Source organism: Tachyglossus aculeatus, chromosome 19 (assembly GCF_015852505.1).
Source record: "Tachyglossus aculeatus isolate mTacAcu1 chromosome 19, mTacAcu1.pri, whole genome shotgun sequence".
Taxonomy (NCBI): Eukaryota; Metazoa; Chordata; class Mammalia; order Monotremata; family Tachyglossidae; genus Tachyglossus; species Tachyglossus aculeatus.
In genome coordinates, this window is record NC_052084.1 from 10566284 (window position 1) to 10592012 (window position 25729).

At 41.3% G+C, this 25729-nt stretch overlaps 1 protein-coding gene across 3 annotated transcripts in view; it reads left to right on the forward strand.

Moving 5' to 3' along the window:
* The window catches only part of ESRRG (estrogen related receptor gamma), a 449507-nt gene that overhangs the window by 141256 nt on the left and 282522 nt on the right, over positions 1 to 25729 (forward strand). The window contains exon 4 of one of the 3 annotated variants that reach the window (XM_038760932.1): positions 24406 to 24500. The exons of 1 other annotated variant lie outside the window; for it this stretch is intronic. The gene's annotated coding sequence lies outside the window, so the exon portion shown is untranslated. Of the gene's footprint in view, positions 1 to 24405; positions 24501 to 25729 lie in introns of those variants that run through there. One more of the 3 variants, XM_038760936.1, reaches the window with a different exon arrangement.

Here is a 25729-nt window from a genome sequence, read left to right on the forward strand (position 1 = left end):
TGTATTACATACAGTACTGTACTTATTTTCTCTCAATGAAAAGATGTCCTTTTGATGGCAAAAAAGTTTCATTAGTTGAGTATCGAGAGAGATTCAGCATCAGGATTGATTGTAATAAACCTCTCCCTTTTACCAAAAATCCATTACCTTTTTGAGCTATTAAGTGGTTCAAGGGATTAAGAGCATAATAATAGTTTTTTTTTATTAAGTGGGCTTGTATTGGTAAATCTAAAAAAGATGATAACACTGGAGCACGTTGTGAAGTCTGCATGTGAATTTATTACATAATCCATCGGCAGACTGAGTTGTTCAGCAGAAGCGACAAAATGAGGCACATATATAGGAATAAAAAATGAAACAGCTAAGTTTCTAGCCAGGAGGCCTTTTTTTTTTTCCTCCATATGGCTGCCCATATGTTTTGTCACAGAATCCATATTTTTGGTCTTGGTATCCATATGCTTAGTTTTTGCCCAAATAAAATAGAGTGACACTGCTCTATAGTTTCTTCTTTCCTAGAAGGTTTTGTGTGGTGTTTCAGGCAAAATCAAATGTGCAGTCTTGCTTGCTTCGGATACCAGCATGAAATTCCATCCTTTGGAATCCACTTTCTTTTCTTAAATCTGTTAATTTATAGTGTTCATTTGCTGTTTCGGAGTGAGAACCTCTTAGATTAAAGTTACCTCTTAGAGGCACTGTCCCAACACCCCCTCACTAAATGACTCACCCGATCAGTCCATCTGCATGGAAAGCAGCCTGTTGAGGGGAAGGAGGCTATTTCTGTACTGTCTGCATTCAGGGATTCTCAATAAATACTCATGATTGACGGGTGAGCCCAAGTCCTGAAACTTCAGGACCAAGGAGCCTTTGGGGAAGAATTGATTTATAGTGATAGCAATTTGTGCAGTGCTGTTCACACTGTCTCATCTCCGCCAGTCATCCTCCACTTAGATCTGTGTCTCTTAGACGCTCGATATTCACCCCACACTTAGTGCCACAGCACTTATGTACATATCTGTAACTTACATTGTTAATACTAATAATCACAATCATAACAGTAGTATTAAGCACTTTCTATATGCCAAGTGCTGTTCTAAGCAGTGGGGTTGCTACAGAGTAATCAGGTTGGACACAGTCCCTGTCCCACCTGCAGCTCACACTCTTAAACCCCATTTTACAGATGAGGTAACTGAGGCACAGAGGAGTTAAGTGACTTGCATGAGGTCACACAGCAGACGAGTGGCAGAGCTGGGATTAGGACCCACATCCTCTGGCTACCAGGCACCTGCTCTTATCACTAGGCCACACTGCTTCGTCTCTCCCTCTAGATTAGAGAAGCAGCATGGCTCAGTGGAAAGAGCATGGGCTTTGGAGTCAGAGGTCATGGGTTCAAATCCTGGCTCCGCCACATGTCTGCTGTGTGACCTTGGGCAAGTCACTTAATTTCTCTGAGCCTCAGTTACCTCATCTGTAAAATGGGGATTAAGACTGTGAGCCCCACGTGGGACAACTTGATCACCTTGTATCCTTCCCCAGTGCTTAGAACGGTGCTCGGCACATAGTAAGCGCTTAACAAATGCCATCATTATTATTATAAACTCAGCCTGTCAGCACTTACATACATATCTGTAACTTCTTTATTTGTATTTTGTCTCCCTCTCTAGACTCTAAACTCATTATAGGTAGGGAACATGTTTACCAACTGTGCTGTATTCTCCCAATCACTTAGTACTGTGCTCTAGAAGCAGCGTGGCTCAGTGGAAAGAGCACGGGCTTTGGAGTCAGAGGTCATGGGTTCGAATACCGCTCCGCCACATGTCTGCTGTGTGATCTTGGGCAAGTCACTTAACTTCTCTGGGCCTCAGGTACCTCATCTGTAAAATGGGGATTAAGACTGTGAGCCCCCCGAGGGACAACCCGATCACCCTGTAACCTCCCCAGAGCTTAGAACAGTGCTTTGCACATAGTAAGCGCTTAACAAATGCCAATTATTATTATTATTATTATTAGAATGCCTGCTGTGGGACCTTGGGTAAATCACTTAACTTCCCTGAGCTTCAGTTTCTTCATTTTAAAAAGGAGATTAAATACTTTTTTATGGTATACTTTAAAAACTTACTATGTTCCAGATACTGTTCGAAGCTCTGGGGTAGATATAAGGTAATGCGGTTGAACACAGTCCATTGTCCCAAATAGTGCTCACAGTCTTAATTGCCATTTTACAGATGAGGTAACTGAGGCTCCAAGAAGTTGTGACTCACTGTGGGAAGGGACTGTGTTTGTTATATTGTACTCTTCCAAGTGCTTAGTATAATGCTCTGCATATAGTGCTTAATAAATGTGATTGATTGATTGACTTGCCTGAAGTCACCCAGTAGATATTTGGCAGAGCCGGGGTGTCTGTTGTGTGACTTCAGTTAGGCCTAATGGATAGAGCACAGACCCGGGAGTCAGAAGGACCTGGTTTCTAATTCTGGCTCCTCCACCTGTCTGCTATGGGACCTTGGACAAGTTGCTTCACTTCTCTTTGCCTGTTACTTCATCTGTAAAATGGGGATTAAGACTGTGAGCCCCATGTGGGACAGGAACGGTGCCCAACCCAATTTGCTTGTATCACCCCAGCACTTAATGCAGGGTCTGGCACATAACGCTTAACGAATACCACAATTATTATTATTACTCCACTTTGCCTTGGTGGCATGCAAAATGGGGATTAAGACTTTGAGCCTCCGTGGGACAACCTGATCACCTTGTAACCTTCCCAGTGTTTAGAACAGTGCTTTGCACATAGTAAGCACTTAATAAATGCCATCATTATTATTGTTATTATGCAATAGCCATGTGCTTCGTACAGTGCCTGCCACATAGTAGGTGCTTAACAAATACCATTTAAAAAATGCCCAAAGTCTTGATGGCTGCCTTGTCTCGTGTATAAACACTGACTTGCCCTTTATATTGAAACTTGTAGACATGGCTTGATATTCTGTTTGGGCTGTGGTAATGTTCTTTTCAGGCGTTTTGATTTTCCAGGAACCCAACATTGAGTCTCTTGGGGACTCGGAGGTTTCTCAATAATTACCATATTCATCTAAAGCTTACTATGTGTCAAAGCAGTTTGAGAATACATATCAATCCAAGCCCCATCCTGCATGAAGCTCACATTGTGATATTTGAGCGCTTACTGTACTAAGCAGTTGGGAGAGAACAATACAACAGATTTGGTAGACACATTCTCTGCTCACATTGAGCTTGCAGTCTTCTAAAGAGACTAGCCATGTTCAGCCAAGAGCATATATAAATCCTAGGTTCAGTGGACTATAAAAACAGGCATCTACACTGTTCTCTTCGTTGCTGTATTGTAATGAATTTCAGTCCTCCTTGTCTACATTGGGTTAGAGGCCTGGGCAAGGTCAGGAGCTGTCAGTGGGCTGGAGGCCCCAGAGCAGTTGATGGACAGGATGCTGAATTGCACTGCACAGAGGAGGCTGTGGCAGTGTGCCTAACCTGTGCAAAAAGCATCCACGGTGGCCCTTTCCCAGGTATTCTGACTTCAAACCTGTGCCTCAGCAACCTTCTTGGAACCGTCCAGTCAGTGAGTGTGTCCGTGCCACCTCGGCTGGAGCCCTCTCAGTATGAAGTCAGCATTTTGATCTCCCTCCTCAAACAGGCTGGAAAGATGTCAGCAATTTTTCGCTTGTTCTTTTCCTCGGAAAACATGCTGAGATGACTCTCTAAGTACGCACGGAGTAACTTCAGCTGATAGGCCAGGAAAGCACAAGTTCTCGTCTTCTCCCCTGCTCCAAATGTTTGAGATGCCAAAACTTTGTCCCCTTCCTTTTCTTCGAGAGGGATCAGAAGGCGAGGTGGAACTTATTTTAAGATACATCAGGCTAGCGTTTCATTCCTTCCACTGTTCTATTCTTTACCCCATTACCTCACCATATTAGTGCTTGTATCTCCCCCGATGGCATTCAGTTTCCATTCCATTCACAGTGGCCAGGGATCATATCTCTGATCCACTTAAAAATACAATGATCTCTACCCCTGAGAATGCAAACACTTTCTCAGTCGAATCTATTGATCTCCTGGGCTCTATTTCTGGATTTCCATTCATTCCGGTGTTTGGGTTGTTGAAGAATTATTCTTTTGGGTGGTCGGGAGGCGTGAAGAAGAAGGGAGGGTTAACTTGGATACTGGGAACCAGATAAGGAAAATTTCTGCAGAATCCAAAGCTAGACGTGAGGTTTTATATGTGCACTGAAGGGAACCCATATGAATGCCACTCTTCAGCAAGTGGAATGAAAACTACAGCTAATAATAATACTCTTTGTCTGGTGACAATGGTTCACCTAACTGGGGATACCTGAAAGCTTGACAATAATAAACTTGTTGATGTTTGCTCACTGTGTTCATTTCAGCTGGTCATATTAAAGTGCCACATACAATTGCAGCAGGGCTACTAGGAAGATTGAAAGCAGATGTTCGAGGAGATTTATTAATGGGAAAAACTCTTTCTTCCTCACCTACCTTGGCCTCGATCTCTTTGGTCATTGCCAGATGGATCATCAGAGAAATAAAGTAAGCAATGAGCTGAGCCGAGCTGGGGCCTCCTGCTTCAGTTGTTGATTGTTGTAGCAGTGCCCTGTGGAGGCCCACTCTGAGTGAGGGAAAATCTGCTTCTTCCTCTCCTAGAGTTCCACGTGACACCATTCTGTTATGCAGCATATGTAGGCAACTTAAGTAGTAGCTTCCTAAGGAAGCCCTTTTGAACGCCCCCTTCTAAAAGGTTTCTCCAGAGGAGCCCCAGTCATGGCTTCCCTCCACCACCCCTTTCCTTCAGAGCCATTACGTCCCTCCCAGTGAGCCCCGACTCAGCCCTTTAAACCCCAGCCACACTGCTACCCCACGATGTACCCAGAAGCAATTGCCTCACTCACATACGTCCTGAAGTCAACCTTAGTGCTAGGATATTTTCCCTCCCTCCTTGATCTTATTAATCAATCCATGGTAGTTATTGAGCACAAGTTCTCTTTTTGGTTCAAAATTTTGTGCAGCAACAGCTTTCGTAAAAGAGGATAGTTAGCCTTAATGACATATTTATTAGTTTTCGTGATTGAAAATAAGTTGTCATGGATGTTTATACTGGCAGACATAGTTGTGTTCATGAAACATTTGTGCATTTCCAGAAAATGGTGCAACAAGTAGTATAAAATGTTGGCATGCTAAATTCGTGACTTTGCTTTCCAAAGTAAATCACATTGCAGATAGTTCATTTGAATTGAACATTCTCAGTGGCATCCTTAGTTTTGAATGAATTCTGAAATGCAAACAATGAGAAGTTATGTCATTAATTGAAATTGTTTGGGAAATTCAATTTTTAATAATTATTTGAAACACATAGTTTCCAAATGTCAATTCCTGCTTTCTGTTTAGTTTTGTTTACAGTAGAGGTAATCAGGTTGGGCACAATCCATGTCCCACATGGGCCTCTCAGTCTTAATGCCCATTTGACAGATGAGTTACTTGAGACACAGTGAAGTGAAGTGACTTGCTCTAGGTCACGTAGCAAACAAGTGACGGAACAGGGATTAGAACCCAGTTCCTTCCGACTCCCAGGACCATGCTCTATCCACTAGGCCATGCTGCTCCTCATGGAGATTTTCATTTTTCAGGTGACTTGCCCAGGTCAGAATTTTGGGTTGGGAACATTTCATATCCTGTTACATGGAAATTACAATCCGTTTTCTTCCGTACAATTTTGGATTTGTCATATGAATAAATGCCTAGTCAAATCAACTGCAAATGGCAAATATTGCCCCATGTTAACTCTTCATAATGCCAAGCTCTTGTTCATTCATGTCTGAGTGGTATAGTTTTCTCTACCTGCGAGAAGATTCTTTTAATATGATGTGACATGATGGCCGTGTCATCATGGGATGGCAAACTAGTGGGGATTTAACTTTGAATTCAGATGGATGAATGAAGTTGATAGTTCTTGTGTAAACTACTTGTTTTGTTTCTGTCTACTTGTTTTGTTTTGTTGTCTTTCTTCCCCTTCTAGACTATGAGCACGCTGTTGGGTAGGGACCGTCTCTATATGTTGCCGATTTGTACTTCCCAAGTGCTTAGTACAGTGCTCTGCACACAGTAAGCGCTCAATAAATATGATTGAATGAATGAACTGAAGCACATGGTCTCTTTCTAAGACGTTTAAGCACAGAATCTTACAGTTTGGTCAGATTTTGTACCACAGTGTTTATTTACATATTAGGTCAGGAGTTTTTCTGAAGTGAGAATATGACTGGGAGGGGAGAGCAGGTGAGTGGGTGTTCAGCAAACCAGTAGCACCATAATCCATCCCTAAGCTTCTTGTTGTTCCCAACTTGCAAATTCGTACTGCGAACCCAAATAAACACCACAAGCTGTGCAGCACTCTCATTGATCATAGATTCATTGCTGGCAATTGAGAAGCGTTCAAACTGAATTGATTGTTTCTGTATTTTGGCCATTCTAGTTCTGATTAAATAACTTAAAAAAAACAGAGGCTTTTAATCTCAGTAACATTTATGATGCACTGCTTTAATAAAATCACCGCCAGTGAATGACTTTGCGTGGCTTGAAATTAGTTGAGATGGTACATCTATCAATCAGTGATATTTATTGAGTGCTTACTGTGTGCAGAACACTCTCCAAAGCGCTCTGGAAAGTTTAGTACTACAGGGAAGGTGGACCTCTCCCCTTCCCACAAGGAGTTTACAGTCTAGAGGTCTACCTGGCTTGTACAAGAGACCCACTTGCTTTGGGCAATTTGGAAGATTCAGTTCATTGCTTTAAAAAGCACATGTTTTAATTCCTGCAATTTGTCTTCTCTTATTTCCTCTGCTTATTGCTCACCACTTCCCAGTGTGCTTATCATGCCACTTGACATTATATTCCTTGGCGCTGCTTTGCTACTCCAAACATTAAGCAAATAATTTTGTCTCTTGTTCACAGGCCGAAGTACTGCAACTCCTATTTCTCTTGTAACATAAATTGTTCATCTTTGGTTTATTTTTCTTCATCTTATTGAAGACAGTGAAATGCTTAGAAGATTAAGTACTCGTGTGTATTGAGCTGTAATAACAAAAATAGCTACTTCGTTAGAAACAGAGCATTCCTTCACTACTGGCACAGCCTTCACCATGAAGTCTAGCAGTCATATCCCAGGAGTATCTGACATACAGCCTGCCTTTTGTGTTTTAATGCAGACACTAAGATAGCACTGCCATCCAATCAGTGTGCCTAATTGCAATTAGCTTGACTTGCCAGAGTTAGAGAAATGGGGGATGGGAAAAGCCTGCTATGTTGGAAGAAACAATTGTGTGCAAATGTATGGTGTCTGTCAAGCAGGCATTCAATAGCATGAGTTTTCCTTATTGCAGTTTTGTCCAGAGCATAACCCAGACATTATAGGAGAATTTAGGGGTGGGGATTCTGCATTTCGCAGCAGAAAGTGGTCTTAATTGAAGGTCGACTTACTTCGGCTTTTTTGCCTTCCACTTGGGACAATGAAACATTTTCTGGTTCAGAGAGTTCTGACATAAAAATTCACGAAAATATCCAATGACGTTTAAAGGGGATAGCTGAGCAGATAATGGGGCATCATCATTATTACTATGAGTATTTATTAAACACCTACCTATAATGTGCTGAGCACTGTACTAGAGGTTAAATGAATGAAAGATACTTTCAGTTAATGAATGGAGGATAGTTTCATTCATTAAATGACTGAAAGGCATTTTCATTCATTTTACCCCCCACCCCCACTTAAGAAAAAGATATTTGGCAGGTTGAAATCTGAGGAAGTGTAGCCAAAACCATTTGGATGCCAGCAATTTTACTTAATGGACTGCTGTACTGTGTGGCTCCCACCAAATGGCTTAGCTCATGCTGCTGTCTTCGTTTTATAAGGAAATTCTCCAGAAGCCACAATAAAGCTGCTGTAACCCTGACTACCCTGAGAACAAAGCCAAAAATAGAAAGCAGTTCTTGCACATTTGTACATTTTCTTAATGAGGTCTAGTCTTATTGTTTTTTCCCCAATGTGGACCTTGACACATAGCCAAATGAGTGTTGCCGCTAAATGTGTAGCACAGCTTTATCAATAGTTTTCATCTGGTGTTCACCCCCAGCCAACTGATGGAGTAATTTCTCTGGGGAGAGTGTCCTCTGCTGGCTTGGTCATTCAGAAAGGAGGTTGAAGTGGGAGGGTGTGTGTAATTACTCTTCCTTGATTTTCCTTGCCCACCAAATGTTTAGAATTTTGTTTGCCTTTATGCTGCATCATTTCTTTTGCTTGTAGGCAGGAAATTTAATTGGATTTGTAACTCTCTCTGCAAGTATCTGTTTTAAGGCATTTAGGCTCTTGCACAAATTTAGAAATCTCAGTCTCAAGCCGGGCTTACAAGTTCAGTGTCCCTTCGTACATCTTCGGATGCATTAGCTAACTCACTGCTTTGCTTCAGAGCTAAGAAAGGAAGGCAAAATGAAAACTTCAGGAAAGATCAGTCAACAATCTAGTAAGTTGAGTAACGCTGACTATAAAAGTACTGAAACTTTTAAACGTGAGCTTCCAGTCTGAAGGACTGTAGGGGGAATTTAAAGTATAACGATATCATTTTTAAAAATTACATAAATTAAAGGAACAGCCCATTAACAGGATGCCATCAGGATCACATGGCCAATTCAGATCAAGTTATATTATCGTTCCTGCTGGATTTGAATAAGAATTAAGAAATTACTATTCCATGGTAGTGTTGGACATCGATCCTCATTTAAAATGATATTTGTCACTGTAACTATCTGCAACTCCACTATTTTGACAGACACATTCCACTGAATCTTCTTCATGGTGAACCATTAGTGGAGTATATTAGGTGGAGAAAATCTTCTAATTAGTTGTTCTGCCTACTTGTTCAATGAAACCTTTTCTTGTGACCTCATGTTGTAAGCAAGACGACATGCCTAATGGAAATAATCCAGCTTTGATGGGCATTAAACTTCCCCTTTCTGTGCTCCTCCTGGTTGATTGTTCAGAGCAACTGATACTAGCCAGCTAAATGTCTCTCTCAATTCAGAGCTGGCTCTTCTTCTTGTAGCCTGGCAAACCAAGGTTTTTATTTTAAGCCTGTGTGTCATGGGCAATCAAGTTGAGTGGTGCATTTTAGGAATCAACTCTGATCAGTGAGATTGACTATACTTTTAAGTCTGTAAAGCACTTAGCACTCAGTATAAAGTTAAATAGTGATAAATGTTGACCTAACTAAATATAGATTCTCCAGAGATAGTGCTCTTCTTTTAATTGTTATTTTGTAAAGCAGTTTAAGAATTTATAATTAGCCTTTGATTTTGTTGCACCATAATTTATAAATTTCACCTCCTTGAATCCTGTCTGACTGGCCCCATAAAAATGAATATAGAGAATCCTAATTATGGAAGTTGTGGCAGGGGAGAGACTGGGTGAATATCCTTATTAAGCTCATCTGCATTTGTTGATAATTTCATAAACACCGATTTTATTTTGCTTCATTGGTTTGACTGTAATCCTATGCTTTCTGCGTTCCTTTTTTATGGAACATGAAATAATGCATGAAAGGTATTGTCAACATTTAGTAGGATCGAAAGCTTGAAAGAGTAGTCTCGAATAGTTTCTTGCCCTCTAGTTGGCTGGCCATTTACACAGCATCGGGTGACTGCATAGCTTTCCAGAAGTCTTTAAAACCAGTGGATAACCAGTTCCATGCATTCAGAAAAATGATGATTATGGCATTTGAAGTACTTTGAAAACATGACAACAGATGCTAATGTATGGTGCCATATCAGCCATTCACCAGATGTCTCAAAGCACATCTCTTGTTAGATTGATGCAATAAATCTGTTTTCCCCTTGAAATGTTTGCTAGAATTTATCCATAACTTTTCCTCCACCCTTTTCTATAACATATTTTTTTGCACATCTGGCTCCCAAGGGAAACATACAAATGAGGTTAAAGCCCTTCCCCCTGCCCTCAAAGAGTTAGTACTCTGAGGAGCAACCTGATCTTTGTAGTTAGTGTTTAGTAAATTTGTGTCTGCATATCTCTTTTTTTTAATTTTACACTCAATTTGGTAAATATACAATTGTGGGTTCAATTGAAGCATGTCATGGAGCTTAGATATTGCCTCACTGCCAATTTGTTTCTTCATATTAATCCATCAGCAGTATTCATTGAGCACTTGTTGTCTGCAGAGCACTGTACTAAGTACTTGGGAGAGTATGCTAGACATGATCCCTGCCCGCAAGGAATATTTTTTCCTCTCTTAAAAATAAATATATGGGATTAAGTGCTCAGAGGGGTGAAGTTAATGCAGTGCTTGTGTTGTAGTTAAATTCAGCACCTAACTGGCCATATAATTAGAAATTTATTAATTCTGTGGCTCATTATGATCATTCATGTGTTCTTGATCCACAAGATTAACAATTTTTCTGCCTGCTGTCCTTTGAAGCAATACAAGAGATTAAGAAGTTTAACTGATTTCAGTAGCATAACAAAAACATTATACTAACCTAAGTGCTAGTGTATCTGTGACCTAATATGCTTGCTTCAAACAATTAGTTGATAGCACAATGCCAAACACATCTTTCATTGCTGAAAGGAACCCCCATAGAATTGATGAAATGAACATGGTGGTCACCTGTTGGTGTTGAAAAAAGACCATAGCACTGTTCCTATTAATTCTTCTTTGTTGTTGTTACTCCAGGGGGCGGGGAGAAAAAAAGAAGCAGCGAAATAGACATACTGTTTTTACTTCGCTGTGTCTGCGTTAATGTCTGTGTAGCAGCAGCTGCTACATTTCTTTAAACCGTACTTAAAAAAGAAAGTTCCTATAAACTGCCCATATTTGCAGTTTATGAAACTGGGACAACCTAGCAGGGGACATGACTTTCCATGAACGATCTTCTGGGGATAATAACGTGAGTAATAGAAAGACTACGAATGACAGTTTCAGAGAAGGGTGAATTGCTTTGCCTGGGCAGGAAGTATGTTTTTGTGTCACAAAGTTTCTGAGTTCACTGTTCATATTTTGGAGGACTGCAGATCTATTGCCAAAATCTTGAACCCTAGAGCAAACCTCTATAAACTCTTGAACTCCAAGTTATTTAGAGACAGAGACAGATGGCAAGGGCAGGTTTATTAAAGAAAACATAAGGGGCCTGGATTGTCAGCGGTTTCCACTCTTGCCCATTTGCCTTTAGAAGGAAACTATTTGTGCTAGTGCCAGAATGATTGTTTAAAAATAAATACCTCCTTTGAGCTAGAGTCTACCATGAGGCCTTCACTGTGATCTTTTTCTTATTCCTTTCCTCCCTTTGGGCTTAGTTACGTGCCCACTCTTTGGGGGCGATGGACCCCACCACTTTAAACTGGACTTCCAAGCTTGCTCATCCTAGGTGTCTTTGGTGCGTCTTGAAAATTACCATCTGGGATGAAAAGACCCAAAACAGTGACTTCCTATCCTATTTTAGGTCTTTGAAACTTGTCCCTTCCCATCTCCCTTAAAATCCTTGCCTCCTTTTTTCCCTGGTTGAGAAGTTGGCAGCTCTGACAGTAGGTGTATAAGAATCTTTGGCTGGCATTTGCCTGAGGCATAAGTAATTCTAGAAGGAAAGCAGACCACCACCACCTCCTCCCCATCCTATCCTCCTCCTCCTCCTCCCACAGAAAGGAAGTCTTAAATCATCTAATCATCCTTTACCAATGCCATTATCTTTCCTCACTCCATAATTCACATGAGTAGTATTCTGTATGCATTTTAGTTGCCATTTTGTTTTTTAACATATTCAATTTAAATTTCTCATATCTTTTCCTCAGAAGAACTCAAGTTGATAAAAATAAGAACTTTGAAGTTCTATAGGAGAATATTCCTCAACTATTGCAGGGAATTTGTTTTAAGGCAAGGAACTATTGTATCCTCTCAGGCCTTCCCCCTGCCTTGCCTGATGCCTTGCAGTAAGTGCTCAAATGCCATTGATTGGATTAATTTAATGAATTTAAAAGAGAAAAACATGAATAAATGGTTAGCCACTAGGAGCCCTATTAAACATTTTTCTAAACATTTCCTATAAAATGCATTTATATTTGGGTATACATAGGTTATATGAGAATAATACATGATCATATACAAAGAGATCTTTGTAGTCCTTTCCCTCTGTATTATTTTCTTGTGGAGGTACTATTCTAATGTGTGGAATCCTGATTAACATTCTTTTCCATTTGAACTGCTTATTTATTCTAGTTTAGTTGCGCTGTTAAAGATGTGTCTATTGATCAAGGCAGTATAGGTATATGCAGAAATCCTTTTTTAAATTCTAGAAACCATTATTTCTTCCCAATTAATAACTTGGAAGCTGAAAGGCAAAGTAGCAGAATCTCTAAAGTATAATTCAGGAAAAAAAAAACCCTCGAAATCAGAGGTGAAACTTCAGAGACATTACTTTTTACTTTTTTGAAAAATCTTATTGGTGTAATGAAATGGAAATGTTAATCATAGGTGCCAGTGTTACAAGGGTATTAGATCATCTGGGAGGGGCAGTAAGCCCTTTGACCTTTTGAAAAGCATTGGAATGCTCTGTTAGCACATGACTGCTTCAAGTACTACCTCACTGCTGGTGACTCCCTATTCTACCTTGCTAACCTTGAGCCTTCCCGTCAAGCACACATATCAGGACATGTCTACCTGGATGTTTTGCTGGCAAGTCTAGCTTAATGTGTCCTAAATTAAACCTTCACTTGGCCTCCCCAATCCTTTATGCCACCCAAATTCTCAGCAGTGGACAGTATCCTCCCAAGCACTAAAGTACAGTACTCTGCCCACAATAATTGCTGAATATATGCCATTGATTGAGAGAACTTTGAAATATAAAATTTTAAAACATCTGATTCCAAAATTGATGACTTAGGAGATCATTTTGATTCTGCAAGGTTGCACACTTTAAAGGTCCAGTTTCAATGGCTCAACCCTGTGGTTGTACTTTAAATAGTCTTGAATTGTATTAAGTTGCCAATCATTTACTATATGAACAATCAGCATCCTTGCTATATTATCAGAACCCCCTCCAAGCATCAGAGTTCTGACCATCAGCAGCTCTAATTGCTTCCCCCAAGGAAGAGAGGGGCAGGGAAATCTTTGGAGGGAGTGGCAATATATCTGGGAAGAGGTATGGAGCTGGGGGAGATGAGTTTCAGAAGGATGAACAAGGAGACTTTGGCAGTGGGAGTGGAGAAATCCTCATTGACCTTAGTACCAGTGTACTGCAAATTGTTGTCATTTTTTAAATGCTCAAGCTGATTTAGGAACCATAGTCCATTTTTGTATTGTATTTTTCCTAATTGATTTTAATACCAATTTTCAAAGAAACGATGAATAAAGAGCCACAGATGAAAAAGGTACAGTGAACACGGAGGCTCCCCACTCTGCAGAGCTATGTAAATGTGCTTCTGAAATCTTTAAAGTAAAAAAAAAAAAACCTTAACAAAAAATGGACAGTTGTCAAGGATGGTTGACTTTTAAAGCTTAACTACCTTAGCAGTGTTCATTTAAAATAACATATGAGTCTCAAACAAAATGATAAAAGCTGTGCAAACTGCTGCTTTGTCCTTCCCCTCTCACGGAAGTCCTGAGGTACTGCAAAATCATGTCAGACTGGAAAACTTTATTCATGGCTCTTCCTACCCAGGCCCTGTTTCCCTTATTGTGTCCTCCTTATTCTAATTTGGTCTTCTGTCCCTTTGGAAACATTATCAGAAAGTTTCCTTGCCATGTTATCTGGGTTGTTAGCTCCATTTTTTTTCAAGTTTTTGAAGGAGAACTAAGGTACGTTGGAGGAATTTAGGGGAAGGGTATTTTCTCCCTTTGGAAATCCCTTTTTTTAAAAAAATCCAGGGAGAATACTCTTTCTACCTCAGTTCCTGTTGGCTTAAGGCTACTTGATTCTTGCAACTCTGTGAAGGGATGGTGGAAATGTTTTTCAATGAGCTCAAACTTGTGGTTAGGTGTTGACCATTAGCGTTACAAATCTCTGAGATATCTGACCCTCTGAAACACTAGGGCAGATTTCATGATACCATAAATTGAAGTCAAAATCCCCCCCCCCCCATTTTTTTTTTAACAGTTTTGATATCTCATACTGACACTAAAATTTCACTTGGTTTCCCAGCACTTAGTTTGGTCCTTTGTACACAGTAAACACTTCACACGATTACTGTCCTACTTGTCTCCCCCTTTACACTGTAAACTCTTTGGAGGCAGGGAACAAACAAGTGCTTTTACAATGTTCTGCACACAGTAAGCTCTCAATAAATAGGATTGCTGGTTACTGCTACTTAGGCTCACTATATCTATGGCTTGATTGCCCCAAGATCCTGCAAAACCAGTCTTGTTTTTATTGTTGATGCCTTGCTTTACTTTTTTGCATCTATGTATATGTCAGTTTTTGTTCACCATAGGAGTCCTGAAACAGAAAAGTAATACGTTGAAAGTGAGAAAACATAGCCTGGAAGTGTCTGGAAAAGTTTGGAATTATTCCAAATATTGCTCAGTGTATATTCTATCCACAAATGAATCTACTTCATGACATTTCTGTTAATTATCCTGAGGTCAGTTTTACCAAGTTTTTTACTTCGAGTGTAAATTTCAACAAGACAATCATAATCTTAAATTGGGAAAGTGCTGGGCACAAATCAATCAAAATATATCCATGATATTCTGACATTTGGACTTTTGGGGGGGGGCATAGTGCTAAAGCATTGTGGATTTTCCTTAATTTGGAGTCTAAACTGGGTGTGAAATGTGTCATGGAGTAATTGTCTTTAAAACGTGTCGATAAATACAATTTTCTCCATCTGCAGGGATTAGGTTCTTGAAAATTCTTGTAATAGGAAAAACCAAATGTTGGTAAACAAGTTTTGAAATTTTAAAAAAATTGAACTGGAATGCTAGTGGCAGCAAAAACCATGGCAAGTGGGGTGGGAAGGGAAGAGGTAGAGGAAGAGGGAGCAGCATGGACTAATGGAAAGATTATGGGCCCGGGAGTCAGGGGACCTGGGTTCTAATCCCATCTATGCCACTTTTTTCCTGTGTGACTTTGGGTAAGTCACTCAACTTCTCTGTGTTTGTTTCGTCATCTGTAAAAAGGAGACTAAATGCCAGTTATCTCTCCTTATTAATCAGTCAGTGGTATTTATTGAGTTTGCTGTCTGCAGAGTGCTTTACTAAGTGCTTGAGAGAGTACAATACAACAGAGTTGAGGTTTTTTGGTTGTGGTCAGGTTTTTTTATGGTATTTAAGTGCTTAGTCTGTGTCAGGAACAGTAATAAGCCCTGGGGAGTTAGAAACTAATCAGTTTGGACACAACCCTTGTCCCACATTGGGCTCACAGCCTTAATCCCCATGTTACAAATGAAGCAACTGAGGCACAGAGAAGTTAAGTAACTTGTCCAAGGTTACACAGCAGACAAGTGGTGGAGCTGGGATTAGAACTCAGGTCCTTCTAACTCCCAGACCCGTGTTCTTTTCACTAGGCCATGCTGCTGCTTATTGGTAGGCACATTCCCTGTCCACAAGGAGCTTACAGTCTAAGACAGTGTAAGTGAACTGTCTGACTGACCTGATTATCTTGCTTGTACTACAGTGCTTGGCACCTAGAAGACGTTTAACAAATACCACAATTTCTGTTGTTATATAAGGATGTTGATGTTGGCTGTAGTGAGCAGGTGGCACTGGTGAGAGAGTGGTGTGTGGATGATGGGCAAGGGCAGCTCAGCCAGGACCTGGACTTGACTTTACTTAGTCTTCTTGGTCTTTCAACTTACTCTGACTGGTGTGTGGGTAGACAGTCACTGAAGATGACACTGGCCACGTAGCACAGGGCCTCGGGCCCACCAAAAATGGAAGAGTTTGGGCTGCGGGCCAGTCCCCTAAGAGCAGGAACTCCACCACCCAAGTATGGCCTTTCCTGGACTCTTCTTTTCTTCCGGAGATGAGTTCTGGCCAATTCCAGCTTCCTTCCGGCACTGGAACCAGTGATTCTAGGGAATCCGCAGTTTCAGACACACGGGACAGCCTTATTTTTATTCATGGTTCTTGCTGCCTCACCATAGGAACCACATTCTCACATGCTGGCCAATTCTCTTTCAAGGAAATTGCGTCCTGTGCCTTCACAGATTGCTCACTCATTTTTCACTTAGCCGCTATGATTAAGAGTAACTAAATCAAGAGAAGAATGCAGAACATTGCTACTGGATCTTAACAGCATGAAGCCCAACATGATTGGAGCCCTGGGATGATGAGAGTGAGGTGTAGCAGTAACGGCAGCAGTAAGCTCTTATCGTATACAGAACACTGTTCTAAGTGTTGGGAAAGAGTATGCAAGAGGGTATGTGGTCCATGTCCCTTGGGTACTCACAGTCTTAAGTGGGGAGGAGGGGCTGGAGACAGACACATCAGAATGATGAAACAAGATATAACACATGGACAAGAGAGAAACAAAATGGGTAGGAGAGAAAAATTCAGACTCCAAATTCAGACTGACAGATCCTCATCGTTGGCAGGTATGAGCTGATGTTCAGTCTCAAAAACCAGAGTTACTCCAACTGCTGGGGAAGTCAAAATGATATATGGAACATTGTGTCATTATGAAACTGTGGTTAGCAGAAAGGGAACTTGCATCACAGTCCATAATTGGTTCAAATAAGAGGATGCTTACCTCTGGAAAAACTCAAGGAAGATGAAGAGCTCTAAAACCCACCATAAAATGGGGATGCTAATATTTATATTTATGGATTTATATTTATGTTAATGTGGTGCATCTAGCTTTATTTCTATTTGTTCTGATGACTTGACACCTGTCCACATGTTTTGTTTTATTGTCTGTCTCCCCCTTCTAGACTGTGAGCCCGTTGTTGGGTAGGGACCGTCTCTACGTGTTGCCAACTTGTACTTCCCAAGCGCTTAGTACAGTGCTCTGCACACAGTAAGCGCTCAATAAATATGATTGAATGAATGAATGAATATGGATAACCTAATTCAAAGGATTAAATGGGGGAAAAACAGTTTCTCATGGAAGCACTCATCTTGGCATTACATTATCTATATCTGTCCTCCATTTTCAAAGATGATGCAGCTGAAATCCTCATCATGTTTGCAAGTGTCTCTAAGAAGACAGGTATGAGCAATACATTCTGCCATGTGGTTTGCCCTTAAGCATAGAATCTGTCTCTTGGCATTCCAGAGCTTTACACAGTCTTTATTCAGCTAGGTTGCACTGCTGAAACCCAGGCCTCACTCTGTTTTGATATTATTTTTCTTCCCTCCTGGGTCGAATATCTGCCCCTGCTTTCAGTTCCCTGTATATCAGCTATTAGTTCTCCTGATGTCATTCATGCTTCTTACATGCCTTTCCCAGCGGAGCTGTGTAGCCATAAGCATTGGTTGGATGCCTGTGAGCTAACCGACTTGCCTTCCAGGACCTCATCAGTGGTAATCTCGTTGATTATATCTGTACATTATTGAACAGTGTACTTCTAATGGAGGAATTAGAAGCCTGAAAGAAGGCGTCAATCAGTGATATTTATTGAGCACTTACTGTGTGCAGAACACCGTACTAAGCACTTGGGAGAGTACAGTACAGCAGAGTTGGTAGACACATTCCCTGCCCACAAAGAGCTCATAGATATATAGAATGGAGTGGGATTTTTTTTTCTGATTCCTTGGAACCTGTGGGTATTTTATATTTTTAAATTAGGATTAAGTCTCTCCCTGGTAACTGATGTATTGATTGCCTAAGAGGTGCATCCACCTTTCTTGGCAACTGTTGGGCCGTGGTGTTCTGAAGAAACGTTGTTCCAAATGGCCCCTTAGTGGCTTCAAAATAAGGGAACACCTTTCTACACCATGGTGGAGACAGTTACTGGGAAGAATAGAGCCCTTTGTGTGACTATCCAACTCCCATCACTACTTGATATTAAGAGACTCCAAGTGCTTGAAGATTCTAGATAAGAGTTTTCAGGGCAGTTCCTGTTTGTGTTTAAACTGACCAAATATACCGCACCCATGACTGTGAAATAGCAAAGTTGGGTTTTGGGGACAGCAGCTGAGCACGGTGACTTCTTGAATGAGTACTCATGCTGTGAAAAAGTAATACGGGATTTCCAATTGTAAATTAGCATCTTGAATGCACTTGATTTTTCAACAAAGCCTGTGAGCCTCTGATCTCCAGAGGTTTCTGGACAATAAACTTGTTGCAAGACTAGAATTTTTTCCCCCTCCTTCAGACTTTTTATATTGTGGGTTTAAAGAAAAATTCACTCTTTTTATGTTTATTTTTAAATATGAAACTATATGTGCAATATTCAATATTACTGTGCATTTCTTTTTATTTGTTTGGATTTAAACCCAGAGGCTAGAGAAGGGCTGAAGTGAAATTGGTCCTAGACAGTTAATAAATTCCAAACCAAGACGCATAAATCAGTAAAGAGTATTTTTAAAACTCCCCCTCCCCTCCGCCTCCCTCCCCCCGACCCCATCCTTCTCCTAAAGCCTGGATATGGTAGAGGAAAATGTCTATGGAGAATTGTTTTCTATCAGTTCAGAAAATAGAGAAGAGCGTCCAGCAATATCCAGTGCTGGTTAGCAGATTGTCATTTTTGGGTTTGATGTTCCGGGGTTTAATTGTCTTTCATGTGAACAATGGCAGGAGCTCTCTAGTGTACCATGTGAGCATGATAGAAGGGGGCCGTTCTTGCATAGCAATGCCTTTTTTTATTATTAGCGTAAAAAATTAGCAAGCTGGAAGTCATTAGGAGTTCCACTGGCATTAATTGTAATGCAGCCTGAATTTGTTTGCAGACCAGTGCGGCAAGACAATAGCAGGAAAAAAAAGCAATATTAATAGCCTTTTACTTAATGTATCTTTTTAGTGGGCCTTAATAAGGTGTCTGCTGTCAACTGGAATTTATTTTTTTAAAAAAGACACAGTAATTGATGTATTGCAGTAAGTATGGATGAGGGCTCAACTTGATTAATGTATGAGTTGGCTTTTTAAGGCATTTTAAAAAGGCTTCTTAACTGGGTCTTAAGAGACTGGCACAAGCCCATTGTAAACTACCTCATTGCAGTTGGAAAACAGCCTGACAGCTGCTGCTGTCTCCTGTGGGTTTTCTTTCTTTTTTTTTTCTGATCAGAGAAAACTGAAGTAATATAGTCCTCGTCAATAATTGCAGTGCTTAAAAATCTTATAAAGGGATTTCTCCTCTTCCCTCCGGAGATAACTTTTCAAAGGTTAAATTAGTTTTACTTGTGTGTGCTTCAGATATCTCCACTTCCAATAAGCATCAAGCTTTGTTTTAAATAAACTGTTAGTTTGAGTGTTGCTTGGTAAAGGTCTTGTTTGGAATGGAGTGTTTTAATGTGAGATGGAGTTGACCCACAAGAGATTTCAGCTTCTCTGCCTTCCTGAATAGGCTCCTCTTCCCTCCCTGAGAAGCTACGTTTCTCTGGGTTCAGAGAGGAAGAAGCAGGCATCTCATTCCATTAATCCCATTCTGATGTTCAGATGAAGCAATAGGCTCTTCAGAACCAACCTCAATTTCTTGTAGAAGCAGCGTGGCTCAGTGGAAAGAGCACGGGCTTTGGAGTCAGAGGTAATGGGTTCAAATCCCGGCTCTGCCAACTGTCAGCTGGGTGACTGTGGGCAAGTCACTTAACTTCTCTGTGCCTCAGTTGCCTCTACTGTAAAATGGGGACTAAAGCTGCGAGCCCCCTGTGGGACAACCTAATCACCTTGTAACCACCCCAGCACTTAGAACAGTGCTTTGCACATAGTAAGCACTTAAATACCATAATTATTATTATCCAGCACTTAAAACAGTGCTTTACGCATAGTAAGCACTTAATAAATGCCATCATTATTATTATCACTATTCTACCTCATTGTTCTGCTCTTGACTCGCACCATTGACCTCGTGCTCCTGCTTGGAACTCCTCCTCTGGTAATATCTGGGAGACCACTGTTATCCCCATCTTCAAAGTTCCTTCTAAATTCAAATTTCCTCCGGTGGGGGTCTTCCCTTACTAATCTCTCAACTCCCCATCCTACTTCCACCTCAACACTTCTGTTAGTGCAGTTGAGTCCACATCCATTACGCACTGAGGTACTCACCCCGTGCCTTCTCCCCCATAGCACGTATGTACGTAAACCTTAAACTCTTTTGCTTAGTGTGTCTCTCCCTCTGGCAAATGGCTTTGTCTTCTGAAGGCAGAGAACTTGTCTAGTAATCCTACAGTGTTTTCCAAGTGATATTAGTACAGTGCCCTGCAGTCTGTTCCTGCTCATGAAATACCATTGATTGAATGAAGGAGAATGTGAGGCAGGAAGGAAGCTGGAAGAGCAGGTTTTAGGGAGGGAAAAATTCACCTTAAAAAAAAAAAAATAGTTTGGGTTTGTTGTAGCTAGAATATGCACCCTAACGTTTGGATCACATAAGTTGAAAAAATGCGTGTTTATGGACATCTGTGATATTTTCCTTTTACTGAAAGTTTTTGAAGGAGAAGCTATGAGGTCAGTTCAAATTTCATCTCATGTGAGAGAGGAACCATTCTATTTTGGTGCATATTGTGGCTCATAAAGGTCAGATTTTGAAATTAATAAACCAAGCGAGGTTGTCCCAGTATTCAGGGCAGGCCTAAACTAGCAGGAATGATTCTCTTCAGGCCAAACCCAGAATGGTTTCATCACTATTCTGCACCACTCTCATAACGCAAATTGAGAAGCCGTCAGCCGTGAGACAAGGAAGAGAGGAAAGGATAGAGCAGCAGAAGAAAACCCCTCCTCTACAGTGCCATGACCACATTCCTTCTTTCGCAACTGGATCCAACTCCCAGTGTGCCTTAAGTCAAACAACTGGCAGGCAGCATGCTGTGCAGATGAATAGGTACCAGCCTATTTACAGCTGGGGATACGTGGTACACAGGTGTTCCGGCCTGTTTGCCAGCTAGGGATGGACTGGCAGGAAAAACTTGTTGGGAGGAATTAGCTGCAGATGTTTTCCAGAGCCCAGTCCATCCTCAGCACGTAATGCATTCAGCTTTATTGCTGCCATGGTCAGCCTTATTTTCAGTAATAATAAAAATTAATAATTGTGGTATTTGTTAAGCATTTACTGCATACCAAGCACTGTTCTAAGTGCTGGGGTAGATACAAAGTAACAATAATAATAATAATAATAATAATGTTGGTATTTGTTAAGCGCTTACTATGTGCCAAGCACTGTTCTAAGTGTTGGGGTAGGTACAGGGTAATCAGGTTGTCCCTCGTGGGGCTCACAGTCTTCATCCCCATTTTACAGATGAGATAACTGAGGCCCAGAGAAGTTGTGACTTATGCAAAGTCACACAGCTGACAAGCGGCGGAGAAGGTAATCAGATTGGACACCGTCCTTGTCCCTCACAGGAATCAGTCTTAATCTCCATTTTATGGATGAGGTAACTGAGGCACAGAGAAGTTAAGTGATATACCCAAAGTCACACAGCAGACATGCGGCAGAGCCGGGATTAGAACCCACAACCTCTTTCTCTCAGGCCTGTGCTCTTTCCACTAGGCCATGCTGCTTCTCTGTAGTAAGTCAAAGGGTCAGGTGTACCATTTGGACAATTTCTAGTGGAATTCAATTTTTTTTTTTAAGCGGCAACTCCAAAGAACTAGCTATGCTAATTAATACCCCTTCAACAGTAGTTGTACTTGAAGGGCCAAACTACCCTTCTATGCCATATAATAATAATAATGATGGCATTTATTAAGAACTTACTATGTGCAAAGCAATGTTCTAAACGCTGGGGAGTTTATAAGGTGATCTGGTTGTCCCATTTGGGGCTCACAGTCTTAACCCCCATTTTACAGATGAGGGAACTGAGGCATAGAGAAGTGAAGTGACTTACCCAAAGTCACACAGCTGACAAGTGGCAGAGCCGGGATTTGAACCGATGACCTCTGACTCTAAAGCCCGGGCTCTTTCCACTGAGCCATGCTGCTTTCCCATATCTACTTGCTCTCCTATAAAGTGAGAGTTTCATTCTTAATAAAGGTCAATTCACCCTATAGAACTGTTGCTGTGTCTGGCACCTCCTTCGTACTTGTAACTTGTAACTTGTAACTGTTTCTTCTGAGCAGCATGACCTCACGGAAAGAACACAGTCCTGGAAGTTAGAAGGATCTGGGTTCTAATCCCTCCTCCCCCACTTGTCTCCTGTGTGACCTTGGACAAATCGCTTATCTGTTCCTCAGGCACCTCATCTGTAAAATGGGGATTAAGATTGTAAGCCCCTTGTGGGGCGTGGACTGTGTCCAACCTGATAAATACCCCAGGGCTTAGAACAGTGCTTGACACATAGTAAGTGCTTAACAAATTATCATATTATTATTACATCAGAAGGACCGTGGTTCTAATCACGATTCCACCACTTGTCTGCTTTGTGACTTGGGCCAGTCACTTGACTTCTCGTGCTTCAGTTATCTCAGCCGTAAAATGAGGATTAAGACTGTGAGCTCTATGCAGGATGGGTACTGTGGCCAACCTGATTACCTTGTATCTACCCCAGCACTTAGTACAGTGCCTGGCACACAGTAAATTCTTAACAAATACCATTTAAAAAATGCTGAAGACTCCAGTTCTGGACTTGTGTATCTATGAGCATCACCTATCACTCTGGACTGAATGTTTCCCAATATTGTATAACTGTACTTTGCCTTGCTAATCCAGAGATAGGGATTGGAAATCAGAGCCTTGATAATCATGTTCAGCAAAGCACAGTACATTTCTGCCTTAGTTTCTCCAGTGATGATAATTATGACCCCTAACCAATGAGGTAGTTTTAAACCTTGAGCTTATGAGTAGCCTAGTCTGGTGCGGCAGACTGATAATGTTACACATTGTAGAATCATTTCTGGAAAAATTGAATCAAGGAATGAATCAATTGCATGGAGGAAGGCATAGCTATATTCAGTGAGCTTGTAAACATAGTATGATCTGCAGATTCAAACACAGTGCTGTGCACAGCCGTGGCCTTGTGTACTCTCCGAGCCTGATTCTGCCCCTTATGGGGATTCCTACACCTTCTGAAACAGGGATGGGAAAGAAGAATGTCTCCCTTCTTTATCCTCGGGAAGGGTGCTTTTAAATGGTGATCCTGCACCTTCACCATGGGGGTCCCCAAAGGAAGCGGAACCAGTAAATGGGTTCATATGCTGGCCTCATGGCACTTTTGCATGAGGCCACTTCAGGGGAGAAAGTGATCTTGAGAAAGGGTGGGAGGAGAGACAAAAGTGATGGCTCATTGGGAAATACAGTTAAGGTAGGAGACACGAACCTAGCCGTCAGGCTAACAGACTGTAGTTCCCTCCCTGGTATTGTTAACAAGGGTGTGGAGTGAAGGGATTTGTTGTCAGAGATGCTCACTCCTTATCTTGATTGGTCGCTAAGTTTAGTACTCCAGTGGGTTCTTAGTGGGTGAGGAAAAGTCCAGGAGTTCCGTGAGACATTGCAATTGGCCCATAGGCCTCCTTAATCCCTCTAAGGCATGAGCCCCGGTGTGGCAAACTGGTTTAACTAACAATTTTTCCCCTGTGTAGCAGACAGTCCAGGAGGAGGGCAGATGAAGATTCTAAACTTGTTTTGCATATTGTTGAACTTGAAGGGGAAAATCAAACTAAAAAAATTCAGCCAACTCACTTGTTTTAGGTCATGTGAGCACACGAGTGAAATTCAAAAACTATGAGGGGAGCCACCTCCCCTCCTTCCCCCTGCCACCATCTTATAATAGTAATAGTGATAATAATAACAATTGTAATATTTAAGTGGTTACTATGTGCCAGGCACTCTATTAAGCATGGGGTGGATACAAGCAAATCCGGTTGAACACAGTCCCTGTCTCACAAGGGACTTGCCATGTTAACCCCCATTTTACAGATGAGGTAACTGAGGCACAGAGAAGGGAAGTGACTAGCCCAAGGCCCCGCAGCAGATAAGTGGTGGACCCAGGAATAGAACCCATTAGAATCCATCACCTTCTCACTCCCAGGATCATGCTTTATCCACTACGCCACGTTGCTTCCCCATCTCATCCAAACCAGTGCAGCTCCTTCACCAATCCCTTACTGATTGCTCCAGGGTGAAAAGGAAGAGGAAGGTGGTAGAGGATGATGTCCATGGCCTGTCCCATGTGGCCCACTCGGGGAAAGATCTCCAGGTGGATCACTACAATGGCAGTGGCTTAGGCATTGTGAGACAGCACCATTGGCTCTAGTCCTGATTCTCTTACTGCCCTTTGGCTTCTACAGGTCAACCCAAGGGCAGCATGACGGTGATGGCTGCGACTGCTGAAGGATGAGTCAAATTGCCATTCCACCAGTTCAGGACTTTCTCCGAGCTTGGGGTGAGCGAACCCAAGACTTTTCCTTAGTCCATTTAGCATCTGGGAATTCAATGGAGGAGTGAGAGCTGGAACTGAAAGTGGGGCATGGCTGGGGGGAAGAGGGAAGGTCACCCTGATCTCCTTTCTGCTTCCTTTTCTTTATGGCACTAAGGGCATCTTTCCCTGTTCCTTTTCTCCTTCATCCTCCAGGCTCATTCAATATATAAGAAAGGGTCCTTGTAATAACTGTTCCAGTTGACAAGTTTATGAGGTAAAGTGTACTACTTTTACCTCAGAAAGTCTTCACTTACACCAAATGACGATCTGAAATGCTGTTAGAAATGATAATGATGTTTTTGCTCTTTAGCGAGAAATAGTGTAACTTGCCTGAGCTCTGAAAGGTATTTCTCTTCGTGTTTCTCTTTCCACCCCTGAAAATTTCAGCCTGTTTTTTAAGCACAACATGATCTGGGATTACTTTAGTTTAGATGGTGCCGAATGGCTTTGGTGATGGTTCACTTTTTGTGAGGAAAATAACAAAAAACACCTCATAGTGGGAAAGTGTGATGGAAACTGCTAGCACTCAGAACTTGGAAAGAGTGAAGTCTTTCTATTCTAAATAACTTGTTTTCAAACAGCTTCCAACAGTCGTCGGTAAAATGCAACCAGAAGAAACCTCTTTGTTAGGTTGCAAATAAACCCCTTGACCGATAAATACATAAGTGCATTTTAGTTCACTGGCTATCAAACTTGAAAACAACCAATGGAACTGAGTTCAGCAAAAATGGTTCCATATCAGTCTTTGAATACATACTTTTAAATATTGAAAGATAATGATTTGTATGGCATTGTAATATAATGCATTTCTTGTCTTCTGTTGTGTGCCTGTGACGAATTCCAGTTGATAACACCTAGGACTCTGGAGTCGGTTGTCTGGCTAGTTATTAAGATTAAGATAAGTACTAACAGTGGAAAGATACAGTGCATTGTACTACCCTTATGGGCTTGGGACACCTAGGATTTCTAGGGTAAACAATGGATCAGTTCACCATCTCTCCCTTTCAGAGCTGAGGTGTACACTGTCAATATTTGTGAAATGGGCTGGAAAGAATAGGTGATGATTTGTTTTATCCATTAAATATTCCAAAATCAAGAATATTCCCCAAAGAAACCAAACCTAGGACTTTTAAGATTGAGTCAACTTGGAGGCCTATTATTGGAATGAGACCATTTTCCCCATATGTTAGCAT